Source organism: Saccopteryx leptura, chromosome 1 (assembly GCF_036850995.1).
Source record: "Saccopteryx leptura isolate mSacLep1 chromosome 1, mSacLep1_pri_phased_curated, whole genome shotgun sequence".
Classification (NCBI taxonomy): domain Eukaryota; kingdom Metazoa; phylum Chordata; class Mammalia; order Chiroptera; family Emballonuridae; genus Saccopteryx; species Saccopteryx leptura.
The window spans coordinates 288,266,818-288,291,831 of NC_089503.1; the positions used below are offsets into that span (position 1 = coordinate 288,266,818).

At 44.9% G+C, this 25,014-nt stretch overlaps 1 protein-coding gene across 6 annotated transcripts in view; it reads right to left on the minus strand.

The window, feature by feature from the left end:
- The window catches only part of ETV6 (ETS variant transcription factor 6), a 236,615-nt gene that overhangs the window by 176,052 nt on the left and 35,549 nt on the right, over positions 1 to 25,014 (minus strand). Inside the window, exon 2 of one of the 6 annotated variants that reach the window (XM_066355579.1) lies at positions 299 to 393. The exons of the other annotated variants lie outside the window; for them this stretch is intronic. The gene's annotated coding sequence lies outside the window, so the exon portion shown is untranslated. The remainder of the gene's footprint in view (positions 1 to 298; positions 394 to 25,014) is intronic. 6 annotated transcript variants of the gene reach the window in all.

The following is a 25,014-nucleotide window of genomic DNA, read 5'->3' on the forward strand; positions in this document are numbered from 1 at the left end:
TCTGACTGCTACAGATGGGTACAGCCAGTAATATCCTCCCCGTCTGGGAGAGGTGGTGGTATATCTCTGAAAATTCGCACTCTGAGGGAGGGTGGGACTGAGACCGGCCCCTAGGTCCTTCACTCCTCACATGGCTTCTATTGGAGCTGGCATTTCATCTTAAGTCTCTGACCAGGTTAAAGGGCTAAAAAAAAAATCTGACCACACAAGGAATGTTTTTAATAGCATTTCTATCCCTTAAATCGAGTTGAGTGGACAAAATAGGGAATGGAGGCAAAGGCAAACAAAAGGAACGGACTTCACTCTGCCTACAGTTGATGAGATCACTGGCCTTCAGGGATTTCTAAAAAGTGAGACAGGAGGGTCCATGATGACCAAGGTTCAAAGCTCCACCTGAGGATTAAGCCAAATACTTTGTTTTTATGAGGCTGCTCTGATGGACTGGAAAATTGTGATGGGAAATTAATACAATCACAGATGCTGTGCTAAAACTTCAGGACTAAAAAACACACACACAAAAAAAGTCTGGAGTATCCTGGAGCCTTGACAAAACAGGAGACAGAAAATGGAAAAGAAATAGAGAAAAGTGATTTAGTGATGCAATTCCACCCACGGGGGAAGGTTGGGAAATACCAGACAATTCTTCCTCAAAAACTGTTGGTCAGAATACTTACTGGTTCAAAATAACGACACTGAAGAAAGCAAGGAAATAACATCGCAACAACAACTTCATATGTATTTTCCTTTTTTATTCATTTTTGAGTAATCAAGACTGTGCCCCTAAAATGACCCAGAAACCATTGTCACCTTGCAGGACTGACATTTTGAAAATGCTTGAGGGAGACATGTTTGGAGAGCAGACGGGGCAGCATAGGTGTCCTGCAGAAAACAACAGCGCGCGCGCGCACACACACACACACACACACACACACACACACACACACACGGCATACAGGAGAGGGAACCAAGATATTTGAAATAAAAGGAAAGAGGGTATTAAATAAATTAAGTTTCTACATGCAAATGGAATAACTTCTGCTCCCTCTGCAACTGGGATAGAGAAAACTAACCCTGCAGGTAGGGATACCCCTAGGACTACGGCCGTATGGCGTTATTAAAGCAATGAATTAGCCCATGAAAAGATGGAACTCTTTGAGAATCCGTTTAGAAACTGAGTAATGTGATACCGTTTCACTGTTTACCAGACAGGAAAGAGAGTTAAAAACACTGAAGAAACAAAATGAATGGGTGGAGTTCGTGCTGCAAACCTGGAGAAATATGGTTGGGCAAAATAAAGAGGCCAGACTAGTCCAGGCTCAGTTCTCTGGGGGCACCCAGGTCTTCAGGAGAACGGCCAAAGAACCTTCAGGCACTTTGGTCAGCTCCATCCATTAGCAGTTGTTACTCTGAAGAGTGCTATCTTTATGTAACAACACTTGCCATGACGAGGGGAGGGTGGAGGGGGGGAGTGCCAAGTGTTTGCCAGGCTTTGTTGAGGCCTCGGACCCTCCACACTAAGGTGTCCTCACCCGAGTGAGGTATGGAGTTTCCACGTTTCAGTGGGCTACACTGTAATCTGCAGGGATTTGTTAAACACAAAGTAGGGAGTAGTTTTTTTTTGCTGTGACCTGAGGGGAGGCACAAGACCCAACCTGCTACTAACCACCGGGTCCTAAAGGCCCCTTACAGAGCTTCTCCTTGAGGCTCAAGAACTGCGGCCACTGGAAACCTTCTGTGGAAGAACCAGAGCTTTCCAGGAAGGGCAATACATTCCTACCAATGACCTCATCAGCCTGAATCAGCGCCTCAAAGGTCTCAGCTATCAACTACCTGATCACAGGGTCCCGAGGCAACGGGGGTATTTTAATAGCAGCTGTATTGGACATTTACAGAGCACTTTCCAGTTTATGATGTGTTTAAAAAGTGTAAGGAGCGTGAGAACGCCAGGATTCAGATCCCATTCCTATGACTTTATTGCCATTTTCTCATTGCAAAGTGAGCGTGATGACAGCAGCTACCGCCTGGGATTGGTGGGGTAAGGATAACACGGGACAAATATATAAAACACCCCAATCAGTACCTGGCACATGGGGACAAGATAAATGCAGTTTGAAGACTCTCCCTAACCCTGGAGCAGATGAGGAGAAATGAGCTCAAAGAGCTAAATGTCTTTCCTGGAGACAAGAGGAATCAAGGTTCTACATAACAAACACAGATATGACTGCGCACATGTGTTGGGAAGGGATGGGTGTGTGGGGAGAGAATGGTAGGGAAGTATATGAGTGACCAGAGAAAGTCATAGGACTTTGGAAGGAAATAGCCCTAAAAAAGAGACACGAGTACTCCTGAAGGAGAGAACGGGCTTTGCATCTAAGAAAAATCGAGGCTTTTCTTCTAGGACTTAGGCCAGCATCAGCCAAATGCTTTCCCAACATGTGATGACTATACTGTTGATCTGCTGATGTAAGCATAGTCTGCAAATCAATTCTGTAAAGCTACCCACAGGGCATGCAGAGAAGTGTGATATGCTGTATTCGTCTAGAAAAACCACCAATAGGATGTATGTATATCTATGAAGAGATCTATTTTAAGGAATTGGCTCATACACTTGTGGAGGCTGACAAGTCCAAAACCTGCAGAGTGGGTCCGCAGGCTGGAGACCCAGGCAATAGCTGATGCTACAGTAATGCCCAAAGGCCATTAGCTAAGCATTCCCTCTGGCTCAGGGAAAGTCAGTCTTCTGTTCTAGTCAGGCCTTCAACTGATTGGGTGAGGCCCACCTGCATTATGGAGGTGCAACCTGCTGTATTCAAAGTCCACTGACTGTAACGTCAATCTCCTCCACAAACACCTTCACAGAAACTTCCAGGATAATGTTTTAGCATTTAGCTGGGCACCAAGGCCAGCCAGGGTGACACATAAAATTAACCATTGCATATGCCCTTGGTGTTTTGCCTGCAGAGATTGCATATCACAGAAAACTATGAGATCGCCAAAGAAAACATATGAGCTCTACCAAGGCTTTAGGGGGGGAAAAAAGACACTTACAGACAAAACACAAGATTGTGGCTGACTCGGGTGGGAAGACGAGCAGGAAGGGGAGAGGAACACACACACCGGGGCAGCAGTATTGGCAATGTTCCAGTTCTTAAGTCGGGTAGTAAATTCATAGGTGTTCGTTTTATCACTATGCTTTGTAACTCACACATCTCTTTGTGTATATTTCAAATATCACATATAAAATGAAAGGGGGAGGGGAGTCAAGCTTTCAGGCCATGGATCAAGACCAACACCTCAGTACAGCCTTTCGACAAGTCCTAAAGAAATCTCTGATCATACCATGCCCTCTACCCATGGGCTGATATTACTGGACAACTTTTCATGTGCTCAGGCCTTCCCTTCTCAAATGAATTTTGAGTCCCTTATGTTCCGGGACAATTTCTTACAACATCTTTTTATTCCCCCACGGAGTCTGGCTGAATGTCTGAGTAACTCAATAAAAACTCATTGACGGCTGAAAAACAAGGTGGGTGGGGACAAGGATAACAAAAATAAACCAGCGGAAAGGCAGAGGTGCCTGGGCGGCACTGGGTTTCAGGTTTATGGGAGGCACTGACCGCTCCAAGAGCTGGCCTGACAGATCAGAAGCCAGGCAGCGTCACATGTATGATTTGTACGGGCCTAGAATGAAACAATGCCCATTCCCCTGTGATGGAGACTACAAATGGTACCTATGTGAACTAGGAAACAAAGCCAGGCTTGTGGAAGGGGATGCGTGCAAGACAGGTGCGAGCCTGGATCCTCAGTCCCACATGCTTTTAAGAAAACACAGTATGGCACTATGGTACTTCTAACCAGGTTCCCAAGCAAACTTCCAATCTTTCACAAGCTTCTTGCTCTGTACTGTCAATAGCTAGAAAAATAACAGGACTCCCCCAAAAAAGGCAACAGTGAAGAATGTTCATATACCTTCAAATCCCTAGTTCACATTCTGTTCATTGTTCTCATCTGGACTCCCCAACCCTAAACTTGAGATGCTCCCATTAGTCCCATGAACCCCAGCTCTAACTTACTCACTTTTTAATTTTTTTAATTTTATTTATTCATTTTTAGAGGAGAGAGAGACAGAGAGGGAGAGAGAGGAAAGAGAGACAGAAAGAGAGAAGGGGGGAGGAGCTGGAAGCATCAACTCCCATATGTGCCTTGACCAGGCAAGCCAGGGTTTCGAACCAGCGATCTCAGCATTCCAGGTCGACGCTTTATCCACTGTGCCACCACAGGTCAGGCCTAACTTACTCACTTTTGGTTAAAAGTGATCAAGGCTGCATGTGGTGGCGAGAGCTCTCTCCTACCGGAAACAAAGGTTCACACTTGGGGGAAAAGCGGTGCTTTTGATGTACGCTCACCACACGGAGAAGGCTACCAGAAGGCTGGATAGGCATAATTTCTCCACAAACTCTGGGGGAAATCAGGCTGAGAGAATGGTAATTACAACTGCTGAGAGAAAAATGGATCGATTTCCAGTAGCTTATAAATGGACCCCTTTAAAAGGTCACTTCATATGCTAAATACAGAAGAGAAGGCTGAGCTCTGAGTTACCAGAGCCATGCTTCCAGTCCAGTCTCATCAATTAACAGGCGGATGTGGTCCTCTGAAGTGACACACATAGCTCAGTGACACGTCAGATCACTGTCAGAACGGGAAGCAGGTCCCCCTGCCCAGTGTTCTCTCTCCCATGATGTACACTAGACAGATCATCTTGGCCATTCGCCACATACTTGACTTGGAGCTTGTATAAAGAGGCACTGGATCAAAGAAAGGTCTGATCAGAATACGTGAATCTACATGAAGGAGGTTGGGGGCAGCAATGAGGGGAAAGGAATTCCTCACACTAAGACAAGGAAAACCGTTCGGGCTATACCAACTTGAGAACCTTTCATGAACCCACTGCTGGGACCTACACTTTGGTTCCAACTGTTCCAAAATTTCTCATATTTAGAAAAATATGCTTCATGGTGACAGAATTCTCAACGCCAGCCTGCTGTCTGGAACGAGAAGGAAGAGCATGAAATGCATCACTGGGGGTGCAGATAAAAGGGCTGTGCTCAGCTCACAAGGAGTCCTGCAGTTCCAACAGGGCGCGATCCCCACCACCGTGCTCCAGCTCTGAGCTCAGGAGACCACCTCTGAAAGTGTCCTGGCCACAGAAAAGGAGCCCATGCCTCAAGATTCCATTTCTAAGACTATCCATCTGAGAAGCAGGGAAGGAGAATTTGTTTTTTCTTACTAACACGTTCTTGTTTCATCTCCAACCTCGTTTACACTACTGCTCTTCCAGAATCTGAAATTGAGCACTGTTGTTTACTTTCTTACGAGTTCTCTGAGGTTTGATGTTGATGTCTGTGCAAGTCAGTGATTAGCATTCTGACTTCAATTCTTTCTTCAGAGTCAGCCAAGGAGCCCAAGAAGTTGGCCACAACCACTCCCTGGAAACAATAGGCCCTTTCTACAAAATACAGGTTTGTCTTCCTTTTCAAATACACAGGAGTCGGTCCTCTGGCGGAGAGGTCTACCTGACTGTACAAAATGTTCACTGTGATGCAGAGGACTCCACAAACGAGAGAAACCAACGTGCAGGTCATGTGTCCAACCAAGTCAAGGTTTTACCCCTAATTCTGTTTACAGAACTCAAAGGGTAAATTATATTCCCCATCAGAAAGCAAACAGATAGAGCCATGGAAGCCCTTGTCTCGGAAATACCTAGCTCTTAACAGTCCTGGTCTGGAGAAGAAGTTGGGCTGCAGGAAGCAAGCCTTATAACAAATCTCCTACCCTCCTCACCTGCTAATTTAAGAATTCCTTTAGGCCCTGGCTGGGTGGCACAGTGCATTAATCGTTTTCCCAGTGCATCGAGGTCGCAAGTTCAATCCCGGTCAGGGCACATACAAGAAGCAATCAGTGAGTACTGGACTAAGTGGAACAGTGAGTTAATATTTCCCTTTCTCTCTCTCTCTCTCTCTTTCTCTCACCCTTCTGCCCTCCCTCCTTCCCTCCCCTCCCCCCTCAAATCAAAGGGAAATTTTAAAAAAGAAGAAAGAATTCTTTTAGCACCCTGGTCAGATAGTTCAGTTGGTTAGAGGGTTATCTTAATACACCAAGGCTGGGGGTTCAATCCTTGGTCAGGTAACATATATGAATCAACCAATGAACTCATAAATAAGTGGAGCAAAAGATCAATGCCCCCCCCTTCCTCTCTAAAAAAAATCAATAAATAAATTTAAAATAAAATTCCTTTAGTGTTTGGTTCACGTAAGACTTACTCTCTTATCTGTTCTGCTCACAAACAACAGTCCAGTTGGCCTTAACTGCTTCTCTAGCACTTAAACTTGGTCATTAGAAAACGCCATGTCTACCCGGATGAGGCCCAGGTGGCTGAGGAGGTATGGAGTCTCTCCACCGCACAGGCTCCAGGCGCACTGATTCACTATTGTGCTGAGGACAAAGGAGTATCAGCCTCCCAAAGTTCACATCAGGCCCTCTACTCTTCTCTTTCCATCAGGCCTGCCTCCCGAGAGGGGAGCCTGCGCTGGGCTAGCTTTTCACCGCACAGACACGGAGTCTAGTCCCTGCTCTGCCCTTTACAAAACCAGGCCACTTAACCTCTTTGTGCGTCAGTTTCTCCGCATGTGTACAAGGACAGCAAGAATGCCACCCTGCTATTCTCACCGCTATTATCAGGAGGGACCCTGATAACCAAAGCAAATATTTTAAAAGCTGCTTTACAAATGAAAAGGCGCTGTTATTTTCATTCCTTTCAGGGCCATGGACCATGAACGGGCCCCCACCCCCACCCCAGGATATCGCAGAAGAAATGCTCAGACACAAGGCACATTGTCTATCTCAGAGACCTCCCCAAAGTCCAAGGTCCTCCAAAGATTTGTAAAACCATGGAAACTCGGGGTGGTTCCAAAAGGTGGGACTCCCACCATTAATATAAGTCTCTCAAAATGATTCTGGAAATGCCCATAGGTTCAAGACTCTCACATTCACTTCTCTGTACTTCGTGAAGGGCATGCAGAGGTGGAGGGAGTTTCGGGGGGCTGCTGGGGATACAGTTATCTTCATTGTCCTCTATTCTTCCCCCCAGAATATTCTTCTAGTTCTGAGGTAACCCCGTGGTTCAAAAACATTTCCCTGAAAAGCTCCATCATCAGCATGGGGCAGTTTGGAAGGTGGAATTATTTAGGTGTGGGAAGGATATATGTCTTGGAAGAAGTGATTTGTTTTTCTTTTTTAAATTTTTTGTTTGCCCTTTTGTTAATATGTTAATATTTTAAGTTAAGCATCCTAAGGTTTGGCACTTCGTGTCCTTAGGTCAGACTATAACAGAACAGAACAGAACAGACTAAATCAAGATAGTTATTAGCTACTCCAGCAGAGAAGTTGAATAGTCCAAAGCACAGAGACAGTTTGCCACAAAATTGCTCCATTATCCCAATGCAGATAATCTAATCTAAAGCTGCTCAGAAACATCTGAAGGCCAGGGCAGAGAACACAAATAAAGAAGCCAGATGCCACACACACACACAAACACGCACACTGCACTACCACTACAACCTCCAAATGATTTACACATCAGGAAAACTTGTTTTTTACAGAGCTTTTGTCTGTTTTAGAAAAAAAATAACAAACTTTACCCAGTTTGTCATTGTGAATTGTTTCCCAGGGCTAGTGTCTGGGCACCAGCCCACGTTGTCTCCTGTTCCTTATATGACACTATATCACTTCCAGTTTTTAGCACATTTTTACTTAATGTATAGGCAACAACAGGGAAATGGGCCTTGTGAGTTCACTCTCCTTCCTCATTCTCCCATTCACTCCCTCTCTTCCTTCTCTCTGTAACCCCCCATGCTAGCGTCCCTTCCAGGTGGTCATTATCCACTGACCGGCCAGTGACTACCCTTCTCCCCTTGGCCCACTCTCATTCATTCATTCATTCAACCAACCAGATTTCTTGAGTACCTACTATGTGTTGACACTGGTTGATGCTAAAAGAAGAGTGTAGAACTGAGCAGATGCACCTCTGTTCTCATGATGCCTACTTAGTGACAGGAAGACAGACAAAACAGTGAGTAAATAAATACAACATTTGTAACTTATAATACTGCTGAGAAAGCAGCAGACAAGCTTCTGAGATAAAAAACAAACAAACAAAAAAAAAAAACTACAGAAGAAGGGTCTGAAAATAGTTGGGAATGACCAAGATAGATTTTCCTTTCTTTATTTTCAAAACCTTAGAAATGTACATTTATTGTACGTGTTGGCTCACACTCACAGGGCAGTCGCTGAGACTTATCTCTTCCTCAAGTTTCCTTCCAATCTTAAAATGGAAAGGAATTACACAGTTGAGACCATTCAGCCCAGACTCCTTCAGCTCGAGCCCTCTCAGCCTCCAGCAAGGAAACTCCTCATTTCCTAAAGGCACTCTGTTAGGTTCTGTGGATCATTCAAAATATCTCCCAAAACTTAACCTGCATTTCCTTACACTTAGTGCTCTTGGGTAACTAAACAAATAAACAAACAAAAAAACTGATCAGTCACTAGTGCAATGAAAACTTGGCCATCAAAGCCCCATATGGTCAGAATGTATATTTTATTTTTAATTTATTTATTTTTTTGTGACAGAGACAGAGAGATAGAGAGAGGGACAGATAGAGACAGACAGGAAGGGAGAGAGATGAGAAACATCAATTCTTTGTTGCAGCTCCTTAGTTGTCCATTGATTGTGTTCTCATATGTGCCTTGACTAGGGGGGCTACAGCAGACCAAGTGACCCCTTGGGCTCAAAATGGTGAGCAGTACTCAAACCAGATGAACCCGCGCTCAAGCCAGCAACCTGGGTCCTCTGTATCCCAGTCTGATGCTCTATCCACTGTGCCACCGCCTGGTCAGGCTAGAATGTATATTTTAAACTTGGTACATTTACGTTGGCTGGCCCATAAAGATTCTTTTTTTTAATTGAAGATAACTCAGTCAACCTGTTTTAATCCCCAAATTTCTCTAACCTTTTCTTTTAAAACCCACGTTCTACATCTTAAATTATTTTTATCACACTTCTCTTGATCTTCTATATTTATACCTACTCTTTTAAAATGAGACTAAAACAGAAAAAAAAATACTCTAATAAGAAACTAACTAATGCAAAGGTTAGCAAAAGGGTTATTTTGCTTGAAACTCATATTATTTTTACTATATTTCAGCACTATTTCCTCAATCAGCTTTTAGTCAACTAATGGTGCCTGGGTATTTTCCTTCCATACTTGTACCAGGTAGGACTCTCCCTTTCTGTATGCGAATGGCTAGGGCCCTCCTTACACATCACTTCTGAAGAGTACTGACTGGATTCACTTTTTCTAATTTCCTAGAGTAATTTCTGACCTTTTAAAACTTAGAATATAAACTGCATCTGGGCAAGGACTATGCATTTTCCTACTACGCTATCAAGGCATTGGTGAAAAGCCATGTTCTCTGTGGACCATTAGATAGGCTCTGATGGCCACACCGATGACTTGTGGGGCCAGCCCAGCTTTGTACTTCAAAGGTTAAGTTTATTCACTTGTATGAATGTTTTGTTTGAGTTCTTTTGTTAGCAAGAGATCACAGGGAGGGGGAGGGTACTGCACTTATAATATAGGTTGACTGACTCGCTCTAATTACCGTTACATACCAGCTATTCTATTATTACCTACAGTCTTACCTTTTTCTAAACTTTAAGATGCCACAGCACTTAGCATGGGGAAGACTTTATTAAAAACTAACCCAGGAAGTATTGTGAGTGGAAAGCCTGAAGGTAAGAACCTGTCCTGTTGTCTTTCATAATCTATTCCTTCTTGCCACTGCAATGACAATAAGGAAAGATATGATGGAAATTTTACAAAAACAGAACTCTACACTGGAGATGAACTTATAAGGATTTTAGAACATAAAAAGGTAGGCTAGGTGGGCATGGTCCAATGCACTCTACACTCCGTGTACCTGATAATCAGACCATGAACAAACTCATCCGGCTGCCTTGGTTCAGGCCCTCATCACCTCTTGCTTAAGATGTTGCAACCACATTGCCTCCCCTCTCGCCCCATACATTCTAGTCTCCATCACTCCTACTCTGATCCACCACCCTGTCAACTCACAGATCGAATCGCATCCTTCTCAATGCATGACCTGTTCCCCTAAGCCCCTCAGCATGGTGTTCAAGCCCCTCTGGCCCCCCACCCCTCCTCCCGCCTCCCGTGCTCTCACCCACAGCACTGTTCCCGGCTACTGTTCCAGCAGCCACGTGTCTCCTTTCACTGGCTTAGCTCAGGCTAGTCGTGGAATGCCACCCGCCTTTCTCTAGCTCAAACACCTATTCATCTTTCAAGCCCATCTGAAATCTGACCTCCTTTTTGAACCTTTGTTGATTTCTCTCCCCGTCCTCAGCAGACTGAGTGCACCCCTCAGGATCCTTGCACTCAATACACAACAATACAGTTAGCCAAGTACAGAGCTGACTCCTTCAAAAGACAGTGTAATTGCTGGTCAGAAGCAGAGGCCCTGGCACACAGCAGGTGCTCATTTCTTGCACTGACATTAATTGCCTCAGGTTTGTTATGCAGCTACCCCAAAGATACTACTCAGGAAGACAGGGCACATCCTTGGAAATTTCATCCCAGGAAAAGGCCAAGGATAGATCTGGAAGAAAAATCTACCAATGGCTACAAAAACTAAAAGCGTTCAAATTCTTGAGTCCTAAAAGAGAATGGCTTACTTCAAAAGGAATGAAATTTTCATATAGACTATGTATGGCACGGAAGAACCTTGAAACATTAGGCTAAGTGAAATAAGCCGGTCACAAAAGGGCAAATATTATATAATTCCACTTACATGAAGTACCTACAACAGTCACAGTCACAGAGACAGAAATGAGAATGGTGTTACCAGGAACGAGAGTAGGGGTGTTATTATTTAATAGGCACAGAGAGTTTCAGTTGGGGATGATGAAAAAGTTCTGGAGATGGTTGGTGGTGACGGTTGCATAACAATGTGAATGTGCCCGGTGACACTGAACTGTACAGCTAAAAACAGTTAAAATGGTACATTTTATGAAATATATCTTAACCACAAATTTTTAGAGTAGAAAAAAAAACCCACAATAACTGAGAGCCCCTTCCTCCAAAGAAATTAAAAGGCAAAACAGGAACATGAAGAATAGTGAGAGAGTAGATTTCAGTTTTTTCACCAACTCTAAGGTTCCTGGAATGTGGGATCCCCTTCAAAGCCTTACAGAAGTTTTAGAAATAATGGTTGGAAGCTTTGCCTTCCATTATAGGGTCAAGTATATGGACTGTTTTCAAAAACCTTTTATTCAATTCATCATATATAGTAGCCCCCCCCCCAATCCGTGAAGAATATGTTCCAAGACCCCCAGTGGATGGTTGAAACCTCGGAGAGGACTGAACACTATGTATAGTATGTTTTCTCCTATACATACATATTTATGATAAAATTTAATTTATAAATTAGGCACAGTAAGAGATTAACAATAACTAATAATAAAATAGAACAACTGTAACAATATACTATAATAAGAGTTACATGAATGTGGTCCCTCTCTCTCACTCTCAAAATATCTGGAATTCTCCATTTATTAATTGCGGAGCACAGCTGACTGCGGGTAGCTGAAACTGCGGATAAAGGGGTTACTGTATACACTGAGCACCTCCAATGCAGTCAGGCATCATGCTAGGCACTGAAAGGAGATCAAAGTTGATTATAAATAGCCCATGACATTCTAGGGAAAATAATATACATACCCAAATAACTACAGCACTGTGCTGACCTGGGTTGAGGTGTAGAAAAAAAAAATACAAATGTAGTATGGGAGAAAGAACACCAGGAAGTTCAAGAAAGTGAAGGGAAGGTAAATTCATGAGCATTTAATAAGGACGTTGGCTGGTGACCTCGGCCCACTTGTACCTTTACGTTCCCGGTAGCAAATGAAGAGGGGCACTCGGCATGCCCCAGGGCCCTTCCAGCGGGCGGACGCTGCCACTCTCCCCGTCAGGCAACGTGGAGGGTGGGCGCCACACTTTCAGATGTTTGGCTGAGTCTGGCCCACGATGGCATTTTTCTGTCCTCTTGACCTCTATCTGCAGCTGCTCTGTTCTGCTACTCATGAGAAAGCTCAATAATCAACGAACCTTGTCTGTATTCTATGTCTCCCCTGTATTTATAGATTTTAAAGTATCTTTCAGAATAACTAGGCTTCCAGAAATATCAAAGAAACACACGCATGCACACTGCTATATTATTTTACTCTCAAATTTCGGTTTCTAAAACTCAAATCCAATCTTGCATCTCCCTCAACAAGAACCAACTACATAAAGCAGACCTAGTTTTCCTTTTCTCGACTATTCCTATTTTTATAAAATAGTGAAATGCATAATGCCTAATTAAAACATTTTAAAGAAATTAAAATAAACAAGCTGTATTCTATACACCTGAGACATTTGTGATTTTAGTTTTTTAGATTCATATAAAACAGAAGCAAATTACATCCAAATCCCACTAAATTGTGGTTTCCTTCAGTTCGTCCCATATGCCTTCAGAAAAATGAGAAAGCCTGGCACAGGTAGAAAAAAAAGAACATGTCCCTCCATTTTATTAATGCACTTTTAGAGGAGCAACCTATTACAATTATCCCTTTGTAATACTTCACAGGTTTAAGTACCTGACAAAAGAAAGGAGGAATTCTGAACACGGCTAGCATTATGTCCTAATGGCAGATCTTCAGAGTAGCATGACTGGCTTCTGGGGTCTGTGTGCCTGGGCACTTTCTGTCTGCAGACCTCGGGCAAGTTATATAAGCACTCTAATCCTCAATTTCCCTACCTCTTAAGTATATAGTTTAGTAAAAGTAATACCTAACTCAGAGTTAGGTATTGAGAATTGAATGAGTGCATAGTGACATAAAGCACATACAGTGTCCACTGTGTAAATAAATAGTTAGCAAATAGTAGTTTTTGTTATTATTCAGCTTTTATTTTTATTTTTTTATCTTTATTTTATTTTAAGGCTGCTTTGCAACCTTAGACATTTCACTTAGCTTTTCTGTGGCTTCTCGGTTCTCCCTAGTTCTACGTTACCTTACAAGGATAATAGGGGGGAAACCAAAGTCACATCTATAAAAATTATGAGCTACAGGAAAACATTAATCCTTCCTAATTTTGAAGGGGTAAGCTGCCACGTGGGCTGACACATTACTTTGCAGCCTTGTGAGATCCTGAGTGGATGACCCACATAAACTGTGTCCAGATTCCTGACCCACAGAAACTGGGAGAAAGTAAATGTGTGTTGTTATGAACCACTAAGTTTGCAGTCATCTGTTATGCAGCAATAGAAAACTCATATTAAGGTGGAGTTTGAGAATGTAGGTGTATACATATAGTACAAAATACATGCACATATATACATACAAATACACACACGCACACATGCACTCAAGAATTCCTGTGACTGTCATCACTGTGGTGATTTAGCCTTATCTGTCCTTAGTAAACCAAGGACAGATATTTAGGAGCGAATAGTAATCTTTTCCATGGCAACAGGGTATGGGGGTAAAATGATAGTTTTTTGTGGGATTTCATAAGACAAGTAACAACCAAAGGTTTTGTTTTGGATTTATTTTCAAATTAGGTAAGTCTGCCTTTCTGGAAACTAAATTGGGCAAGAGATTTTTGTCAAGGTCCAAATCCTCTTGCCAAACTGAATTACCTTATGGGCAAGATGGGAAATCTCTCGGGACTAGTTATGGGAAAGGTTCACAAATTAAGACACCCAGATTGGAGAGTGAACATGCAACTTCATTCAAGTGAAATCAACTGGCCCAAACCAGGAGGTCAAGATGTGGGTTCTGAGTTCATTTTCTATTTTAAATACTATAATTTTCCAGTTCCTCTCATAAACAGACACTACACGTCATTGAGCCATCTGCCCAGTACTCCTATGGTAGCATCCCTTTCCTTTTTATCTGTCTCCACTTAAACCTCTGCCCTTAAATTCTTCATCAGTCAGGGGCCTTCTCCAACATTTTCCACAGAATCAGGAAATTTAACATTGAGTTGGTTCCTTGGAGATCATCTAGTTACATTCTCAAATTTTACCAGAAAAACTGTGAGGTCCACGGCATTCAAATGACCAGCTCAAGTTCAAAAGCCGAACCTTTTAACAACCTTTGACTCTTCTTGAGAACAGAGAAGAAGAGTACGTTTCTCTCTTCATCTTTGCCTGCACTGGTCTGTTCAGCTGCCTGCAGCCTCTACTAAGCCTCCCTCTGCTAGGGGAGCATTTCTGGGAAGTACCAACTGCGAATGGAAGAGATCTCAAGTAACTGCTTGAGATCACACAGGTTGGGGTGACACCCATCACCTACCAAGTTTCTGCCATGGCTGTCAATCCCCAGGAGACTTCAGCCAAATCATGGCAACAAAAATAAAAAGTATCAGCCCCAGTGCTTAAGTGATGAGCTAAGGCACAACATAATCATACTATCCCACGCAGACTCACCAACTGCAGCTTGGGGGCAAAGACAGGAAGGAAACCCATCCGTGTGTATTTAACAAATATTTACAGAGGTATTGCCTACAGTGTCTCTATGATTTATTTTATTGATCTACTTAACAAACACTGAAAATCAATCCTGTGTTAGCCACCTCACTAACAGGAACAAAAAGATGATGTAAGAAACAGCCTCTGTCTTCAAGGAGTTTACAGTCTAGCAAGGAAGTCAAATATTTAATATTATTGTAATAACAGGAAACCTTCACTGAGCACTGACTATGTGCCAGGCTGCGTCTGAGCGCTTCAAATAGATGAACTCCCTCCGTTCTCACTTGCCACTTGATGAGGGAGGTTCTATTTCTAATTCCTATTTTACTCACGAGAAAAACCAAGTACAGAAGAGCTGTGACCTGCCCTAAGTTCACGCATTCATTGTTTCGACAAATACTTACCTACTGTGTTCGAGGCACTACTCTGGGTGCTGGGTATCTCAGTGAACCAAAGAGACAAAAATCCCTGTCCCCACAGTTTACATAATGGTGGAAGGAGAGAAATATTGAGCAAACCACCACCAGAATCAGACACTCTGGTCAGAGAGTGACAAGTGCTAGACAGAAAAACAAAGCAGTAAAGGGACCCCAGTAGGGTTGTTTGAAAGGGGTTGCAGTTGTTATTTTGAGAGGGTGGCAGACCGTGAGCACCAGAGCGCTGGCTGCAGCGCACGTGGTCAAGCCACGGTCACTGTGTCCCCCAGTAATGCAGTGTGTGCAAGAGCGAGATGAGTGGGACTTTGATTTTACTTCTATCAACCTCTTGAAAAGACTTTCATTTTCTCTTCTGATTATAAGAGTATTTTTTAATGAAAAATAAAAAGGTTTAAAATTGGATTGTTTAGAACTTTACAGAGGTTTGAGGTTCATCAGCTAACAACGTCCGAGCGGTTCTCCAAGTCTGCCCCTGCACAGTGGGAGAGGAAACGGGCACCTGGAAAGGGAGAAGCCCTGGACGAGAATGCTGGGATCGCGGGTTCTGGCCCTAGCTCTGCCTCCAACCAAAACGCGTTTCTATAGGCCTGTCATCTCATCCTCCCCAGGCCTCAGAGGTTCTCATCCCTAAAACGAAAGGTAAGACTGCAGGAGCTACCACGCCCTTTCTAATGTTCATGAGTCAATGATCAGAAAGGAAAAAGATGTCACTGGTAACATGGAACAAGCCGACTGAACACACTGAGGGCTGCTAGCCACATTAAGACCCCGAAGCTCGGCCCTGGCCAGTTGGCTCAGCGGTAGAGCGTTGGCCTAGCGTGCGGAGGACCCGGGTTCGATTCCCGGCCAGGGCACACAGGGGAGGCGCCCATTTGCTTCTCCACCCCTCCGCCGCGCTTTCCTCTCTGTCTCTCTCTTCCCCTCCCGCAGCCAGGGCTCCATTGGAGCAGGGATGGCCCGGGCGCTGGGGATGGCTCTGTGGCCTCTGCCTCGGGCGCTAGAGTGGCTCTGGTCGCAGCATGGCGACGCCCAGGATGGGCAGAGCATCGCCCCCTGGTGGGCAGAGCGTAGCCCCTGGTGGGCGTGCCGGGTGGATCCCGGTCGGGCGCATGTGGGAGTCTGTCAGACTGTCTCTCCCTGTTTCCAGCTTCAGAAAAATGAAAAAAAAAAAAAAAAAAAAAAAAGACCCCGAAGCTCCCCAAGCCCTTGCCAGGTCAAAGGGCAACGAGGGGCACGACTGAGGTTCCTCACAGCCCCACAGGATGCCCCAGGTCTCCAATCCTGAAGGAAGGGCGATGTGGAGGAGGTGCCATCAGGACACAAGCACCCTCTACCTGACTACTAGGTAAGGACCACATGAAGGTGAGAGCTGGAAACCTCTCGGGATCTGACTGCACATCTCATGGGACCCACCAGGTGAAACACAGTTGAGAAAAGACGGCCTTGCTGGCCTCAAATCCCATTGACTGACCTAGTCCCTCCCCCACTAGCTTGTACCATTACTATTCTCTTCATTTTACCCCCTGCATAGGACTGTAGTACCACTTACTTCAACTGGGGTACCCAGAATCCATCGAGAGCAAGACAACCTAGGGCACCTACCAGCGCCTGGCAAGAAGTGTTCTACTCGGCCCTGGCCAGTTGGCTCAGCGGTAGAGCGTCGGCCTGGCGTACGGGGGACCCTGGTTCGATTCCCGGCCAGGGCACATAGGAGAAGTGCTCATTTGCTTCTCCACCCCCCCCCCTTCCTCTCTGTCTCTCTCTTCCTCTCCCGCAGCCAAGGCTCCATTGGAGCAAAGATGGCCCGGGCGCTGGGGATGGCTCCTTGGCCTCTGCCCCAGGCGCTAGAGTGGCTCTGGTCGCGGCAGAGCAACGCCCCAGAGGGGCAGAGCATCGCCCCCTGGTGGGCAGAGCGTCGCCCCCTGGTGGGCGCGCCGGGTGGATCCCAGTCGGGCGCATGCGGGAGTCTGTCTGACTGTCTCTCCCCGTTTCCAGCTTCAGAAAAATACAAAAAAAAAAAAAAGTGTTCTACTACTGTCTATCTGGTCAGATACAAGAATTCCAACTGCTTCCAAGCAAAGGCCTTGGTGGCTGTTGCTCCCTTCACCTCCTCTTCATTCCTCTCTCAAACTTCCTCCATACTGTTCTTTCCCTGTCTGCCCATACCCTTCATTTCATTATTTACCTCTCAGAAACCTCTATTATTATTTTGTGTGTGTATTTTTCTGAAGTGAGAAGCGGGGAGGCAGAGAGACAGGCACCCGCATGCGCTCAACCGGGATCCACCAGCATGCCCACCAGGGAGCGATGCTCTGCTGCAACTGGAGCCATTCTAGCGCCTGAGGCAGAGGCCATGGAGCCATCCTCAACACCCGGGCCAACTTTGCTCTGATGGAGCCTTGGCTATAGGAGAGGAAGAGAGAGATAGAAAGAAAGGTCCACATGTCTGGCCAATGCTCTACCACTGAGCAAACCGGCCAGGGCTGAGAAACTTCTATTAAAATAGAATCTGTTCATATCATAGCAATTTTCTCTGTTTTTTTCTCAAGTGAGAAGCGGGGAGGCAGAGTGACAGACCCCCACATGCGCCCTCACCAGGATTCACCCAGCAAGCCTTCTACTGGGCGATGCTCTGCCCATCTGGGGCAGTTGCTCTGCTGCTCAGCAACAGAACTATTTTAGCACCTGGCGGCCATGGAGCCATCCTCAGTGCCTGGGGCCAACTTGCTCCAATCTAGCCATGGATGCGGGCGGGGAGATAGAGATAAAGAGAAGGGAAAGAGGGAAGGGTGGAAAAGCAAATGGTTGCTTCTCCTGTGTGCCCTGACTGGTAATTGAACCTGGGACGTCTATACCCCAGGCCAACACTCTACCACTGAGCCAACCAGCTAGAGCCGTAATTTTCTTAAGAGTCCTTTGAACTAGGGCTAGATTTGGTAACATCATAAAAAGGAAGGACAGTATATCTTCAATTCATGACAGATCTGTTTGACATGTACGAAAATGCCAGAAAAATTAAATGTTTTAAATGGAACTGTCTTGTATACTCTGACAGATTTCAGGGAGACTCGGTATACAAAAGTTATAGATGATGGACATCCACCATCACTACCTGACCACTGCCTCAACTGTAATCTTTTTATATCACACGATCAACTAAGGGAGCAAAAGCACTGTAATAAACTGACACATAAACTGACTGTCAAGCCAAATTCTCTCCTAGGTCCTCGAGCGCAGGAAGAATGAGAGGTCCAAGGAGAAAGAAAGGAACATCTTCCATGCACTGGAGAGGATGTCTTCTACATAGAGAGATGGGACAAACACGTGCAGAAGTACATGCAGGTAAATGACTGAGACTCTGCAGAGCTAAATAAAAGAAAGCAGAGAGAAGGCTGTAACAAACACAGAGAAAATAACCAGGTGGAAAAAGAGTTTTCTCTGGGAATGTTTTGCAGGGAAGAAGATTTCTTTTAAAGCATTGTTTCAAAAGTGAAAGAGCCATGTTTAGACAGAGAGGTGCCTACTCTGTATATGATCATCCTCCCGTGTAACATCTACACTGAATGACAGTGAAAATGTACTCAGCATTATGGAAGACACGCCATTTGGTTTCCAAGACAGTCAAGCTGACTGGCACGGCTTAAAGGATGAACTGAATCCTTTTATAAGAGCAACATACAGATCCAAAATTCAAATAGCTCCATAAAAAGCTATTGTAAAATATTTCACATGCACTATATCTCATATAACCCTTACAATAACCCAATGTAGGAGCTAAGTATTAGTATTCCATTTTTCAGCTGAGAAAACTTAACCTCAGGGGTAAAATAATATGCCCAAAGACACAGAACTAAAAAGTAGCAGAGTTCAAACACAGACAGGTCTACCAAACATAAAGGCTGTGTTCTTAACCACTGTGCGAGGTCAGTACAAGTCTATAAAGAAATTAGATCTCTAATAAGGCAGACCTAAAGTAAAGATTTGCAAAAAGTCACCCAAACTATAATACTATATTATGTTATGGAAGAATAGAATGTGTTTCTCAACCTCCATCCATTCCAATAAAAATTTTATTTGGTATAATTCCATCCGATCTTCCCAAGTGTGTGTGTGTGTGTGTGTGTGTTTGTGTTTGTGTGTGTGTGTGTGTGCGCGCGCGCGCAGTGGCTATATAATCTCTCTAGTTAGAGGGAGAATTAGCCACAGAGGACTAGCTGTTTTCTCTGAGAAGAGAGACGCCTGCTGTCCACCAGCCCCCTCTGGTACTCTTCCCCAAAATCACTGCTCCCTCTGCCAGCCACGGAGTGGCTGAGAACAGATGGGCAGGGATGGGTGCGGCGAGGCCGTCATCCCTGCAGCTCTCCTGGCGCTTCATCGCTAGAAAGCAAATATAGGCAAGCAGCTGGGGGGCACAGATATGGCAGAGAGAGAGTGCTAAAGACACCAGGAGTAGGAGACAGACATTTCCCAGCATGAACTTTGGCTGCCACTACAATTGAGTTACCTCAGTCTAGTTCCTGGAAAGAAAAACACTACTCCATCACGACAGACTGTTCCTGAATCCTAACTTGGGTGAACTCGACTGTTCAAGCAAACAGGCTGATAAGGACCAGAAGTCACTGGGATCTTCCCCCTACTCTGGGTGCATGGTCAGGCCTGCTTTTTTAGCCAAATGGAGATGCCATAAAGAGGAGGAAGGGTCAGATTTGTCACTAAATACCACAGACTAGGAGTGGCACAGAAGCTGGGAATAAACGAAAATGACTTTGGTCTATCTACAATCCTCAAAACTGAAGGGACTCACAAAAACACAAGCACACTTGACTTCTCACCTGCCTCCATTTAATGGCACACAATGCATGTTCTAGTCAATGCCAACCACTTGCCAGGGCCTGAGTGTGCCATGCTTTCCCATGCCTCTAACTTCCCTGAAATAGTCTTCCCCATGCACCTTCCTAATCTATCTGGTGAACTCTTACTCATTCCCCAAATATCAGATCTAGTATGTTCTTCCCCTCTGACTCCCAGCAGACTTCTCTCCCAGGGAAAGGTAAGCACCCTTTCTCTATGACCTGACCTGTAAAGCATACAATAACACATTATAATTCTCGGTTTGCACCACCCTCTCCCCAAGTTCTTCAAGGGCAAGAACTATATTGTATTAAGATGATACCTGCCTGGTTCATGGTAGAAGCTAGATAATCTAATGCAAAGAATTGACCTAGTTAGACATACGGAAGCACAAAAAAGACTGGTGTCATAGGGTACATGGTCTTACCTTCAAAGAGTTTAAAGTAACACAAAGTCAACAAGCACTGACTATACTGAAGTCATGTATAAAGAAAGTGCTAGTGCTTATGGTGCGCCCAGAATGGGTCCAAGCACTGGGAAGGACTGGGAAAATGGTGACAGCAACCAGTGAAAATAAAAGGGTGTCTTATCTCATATAAAGTTTACATGCTACTTCTTTATACCAACTGATGTAAAAAGTACTGAGGCTTTATCCTCATTGTGATTCTCATAAATGTTCCTCTGGCTCAGAGTCCTGTACTGCTGGTTTCCAAAAAACAAAGTCACATACAGAGTAATCTCTTGCACATGGACAATTGACTATTACATACACAAGAGTATTTATAGCAAACATGTTCACAGTAGCTGAATCCCTAGCACTAACCCAAATGCCTATTAATGGGAGAGTGAATGAATAAACTGAGTATAATCCCACAATGGAACGTTACACAGTGGACAAAGCAAATGAAAAACAATGACAACACACAGCAACAGAGATGAACAATTGCAGGAAAAATATTAATTAAAAATTAAGTCCCAAATAGTTAGATATAGTCTGATGCCTTTTTTCTATAAAACTAAAAGATACTAAAATTAAATATACACCTGTATAGATGCAAACTCTTTATGTGTGTGTGTTTTATGGAGTCCGTTTTAGGACTACATGTAGGTGAAAGTATCTAGGAAGGAAAGTAAAGGAGTGACGCACACGGTTCAGATGATGGCTACCCTGGGAGGGAAAGGAGTGTGACACATGTGGGAGGACCATCTTCTGGTCAGATGTAGGTTATTTACAAGGTTCTAGCTTTTGTTTTAGGGAATGGGTTTATGGTTGCCTTACTTTAAATAAGTAAAAATATGAAGAAAATGTGTTATAAAGTAAGGATTATGACTAATCCAATTCTTGGCAAAAAAAAGTCCAATAGTAAAACAAAGAAATGAAGTTACAAGAATGTTATGGCCCTGGCCGGTTGGCTCAGCGGTAGAACCTCGGCCTGGCGTGCGGGGGACCCGGGTTCGATTCCCAGCCAGGGCACATAGGAGAAGCGCCCATTTGCTTCTCCACCCCCTGCCCCCTCCTTCCTCTCTGTCTCTCTCTTCCCCTCCCACAGCCAAGGCTCCATTGGAGCAAAGATGGCCCGGGCGCTGGGGATGGCTCCTTGGCCTCTGCCCCAGGAGCTCTGCTCTGGTCGCGGCAGAGCGACGCCCCGGAGGGGCAGAGCATCGCCCCCTGGTGGGCAGAGCTTCGCCCCTGGTGGGCATGCCGGGTGGATCCCGGTCGGGCGCATGTGGGAGTCTGTCTGACTGTCTCTCCCCGTTTCCAGCTTCGGAAAAATACAAAAAAAAAAAAAAAAAAAAGAATGTTATAACATGGTGTCTGGAGCTATGCAAAATGAAGAGGTGTCCTTTCAGGGAGTGAGGAGGGTATAGGGAGGACAGCTCATGCCACATTCTGCCACTAACTGATTTCCACCAGCCGGCCTGTGTCTAGATTACCAACAGAAAGAAGGCACAAAACGGGCATCCTGGCCTGACCTGTGGTGGCACAGTGGATAAAGCATCAACCTGGAAATGCTGAGGTCGCCGGTTCAAAACCCTGGGCTTGCCTGGTCAAGGCACATATGGGAGTTGATGCTTCCAGCTCCTCCCCCTTCTCTCCCTCTGTCTCTCCCTCTCCTCTCTAAAATGAATAAATAAAAAATTAAAAACAAACAAACAAACAAAAAAAAAAACGGGCATCCACACTTTCCAGTGTCGACCCACGGAGCCCTTTTCCTGTCGGGATCTGCTGGAGAAACTTGAGCCCTGGAGACCACTAGATACACTTCAGCTACCCCAGCACCACAAAGCATTATGGACCACAGCATTAATCTTGCCTTCAAATATGTGGACCCTCTGCAAATTGCATCAGAAATGTGTGCTTGTGACAGGGAGTACATAGAACTTCTGGCAAGAACGTTACTGCATGTGCGCATGAAATCAATGAAGTCTTTCTTCTTCTAGAAGTTACCAAGCAAAGCTCTCTCCGATGGTTTGGACTGTATGCCCTGCAGAAGTGTGCAGCAGATGTCTGAGAAATAGATGAAGGGGGGGGGGGGAAGAATCTCTGCAAGAGACAAATGATTCTGGAGAGAATGTACCCCAGGGAGAAACGTGGTCAGCCAGGATACTGACCATGTCCAATGCCCACAAAAGACATGCCAAAGCGCTCCCACTTCTCCATATGCCCTCAAACCAAGCCCCTAACCTGAAAGTTCAGTTGACGGCAATTTATTTTTTCTTTTATAAAAAGCTAGGAAGTGAAACATTTGCACCAGAAAGGGAAATTTTCTCTACTCACTTTAGCCTGCCCGTTAGCAGAACTGTGGACATTTTATGTCAGGATAACTACAAATAATAACGTTCTCTTCTCTTGAAGAAGACTGCAGAAGAGCTAGCCATGGTTTAAAATAAAATAAAACAAAAAAAGTCCAAGTGCTGTGCTGTGTCTTTAAATATTCACAGCACAACGAATGAGCTGAATTAAGGTTTGGGCCCTCCCGCTCCCCACCACCTGCAATCTGGTTTCTAAATTTCAAGCAGGCCCCTTCCTCTATTTATTTTGGCTTTTGCTGGGGTCCTTCGAAGCACAAGCTGTGTTGCGGCATGCTCCCCCCCCCCCCCCCCCGCCACCCCCAGAAGCACTCACTCTCCTTCCATCCTTCAGTCTTTAACTCCAGCAAACACCCTACACTTTCCAGCCTGACTGCGTCCTGGGCCTCCTTCCCAGTAAATAATCTTGGTGAAATCTTGCCAAAACATTTCTTAATCACACATTTTCTTTGTCTAAAAAGAGTTATAGATGTAGTAAGTAACCTTTGTTCCCAGTCCTTCCCACATCTGCAGGAGCCCCGTGTCGTTTACTGTGAAGCTGGTTTGCCTCTTTCAGCCACCACCACTTTCTTTTTATTTTGGACCCTGTATTTCAACCCTAGATTAATTGGCCTGGAGCAGAAAATCGTGGTTACTTCTTCTAATGATGCTAACTCCAAACAGTGTTAACCAAGTGATCACAAAGGATTCTGCTAATTGGCCCTTGGGGACCTGGAGCCAAGCCCCCAGGGGCAGCTGGTGTTTCGGGTCTTCTGGAAGGGTGTCTGAGAACCACCCTTCTCCTGAGTTTCCAAGGGTGCTCTGAACTGTGGCTTTGCATTTTTTGGCCCCAAATTGAGAGGAGAGTAAAGGGACCCCCAGGGGGAATGACACCACATGGGTTCGCCTTCTGCCAACTGACCAGGCAGGTTCCACACCAGCACTGAGGCCCTGGGTGAGCTGTGAAGAACAGTGGGGCAGCGAGCTCATGCTGCCTGACAACTAAGATTTTGTACTGACTGATCCCTCGTGGCTAAGGGAGAAGGGGCTAATGGAAAATCAAACAAACCATGCGATAGCCACAGGCTGAAGCAGAAATGATTAGAAAGCCCGAACCTGAACCACAGTGGCTGCCCTGCCACACACTGCACACTCCTCTGTGAGACCCCGCCACCAAGACCATTGCAGACATGTGATTTTCTTGGTAAATTAATTTGCTGGTTCTCCAACTGCCTTCCTGGTCAAGTCCAAATTCCTTCAACTGGGACTGGAGGCCTTTTCAATGTGTCTCAGAAACCTCACCTTTCACTCTTTCCCTGTCTACACCAGCTGCCTCTGGGAGGTGGCTGTGGTCTTTTGCCCAACATTCACTCAGGTTTTCCTAGACCACTCCGGTGTGGATAAGACTGTGGTTCTGGAGTCAGGCAGCCCAAAATCTAATGGGGGCTCCACCATTTCCTTGGCATGTGACCCCGGGCCAGTGAGAAAACCCTGCCTTAGTTTCCTGACCTGTAAAAGAGAAATAATAATAGATAGTCCTATCTCACACGATGACATGAAGATTAAATAAGGGAATATCTGTAAATTCTAGAACAGCACCTACTACATGGTAAGCACTCAATATGTGGCTTTGTCATTATCTGGCCGCTGTCATTAAAATCATTATCTTAGTTTGCAATGAATTCTGTTCCTTTTTTAAACCCCTTTAGCACACATGCACATTTAAAATTGATTCCATACTGATTTTCCATATGACTTTTTTTTTTACAGAGACAGAGTCAGAAAGAGAGATAGATAGGAACAGACAGACAGGAACAGAGAGAGACGAGAAGCATCAATCATCAGTTTTTTGTTGCGACACCTTAGTTGTTCATTGATTGCTTTCTCACATGTGCCTTGACCATGGGCCTTCAGGAGACCGAGTAACCCTTTGCCCAAGCCAGCGACCTTGGGTCCAAGCTGGTGAGCTTTGCTCAAACCAGATGAGCCTGCGCTCAAACTGGCAACCTCGGGATCTCGAACCTGGGTCCTCCACATCCCAGTCCGATGCTCTATTCACTGTGCCACCGCCTGGTCAGGCATGACTTATCTTCTTATATATATGTCTTAGCTCAATTAGGCTCCCAGCTACTTAAAGGTAGAGACCATCGCTCCTGTGCATGTGATTTTCTTTCCCTGCAATACTTGAAAGGGTCTTAAATGTAGACACAATAAACACTGGCTATTAACAACAGCACTAATACTTACTAAGCTCTATTTTAGCCACAACTGTGCTAAGTCCCTAAGTCCT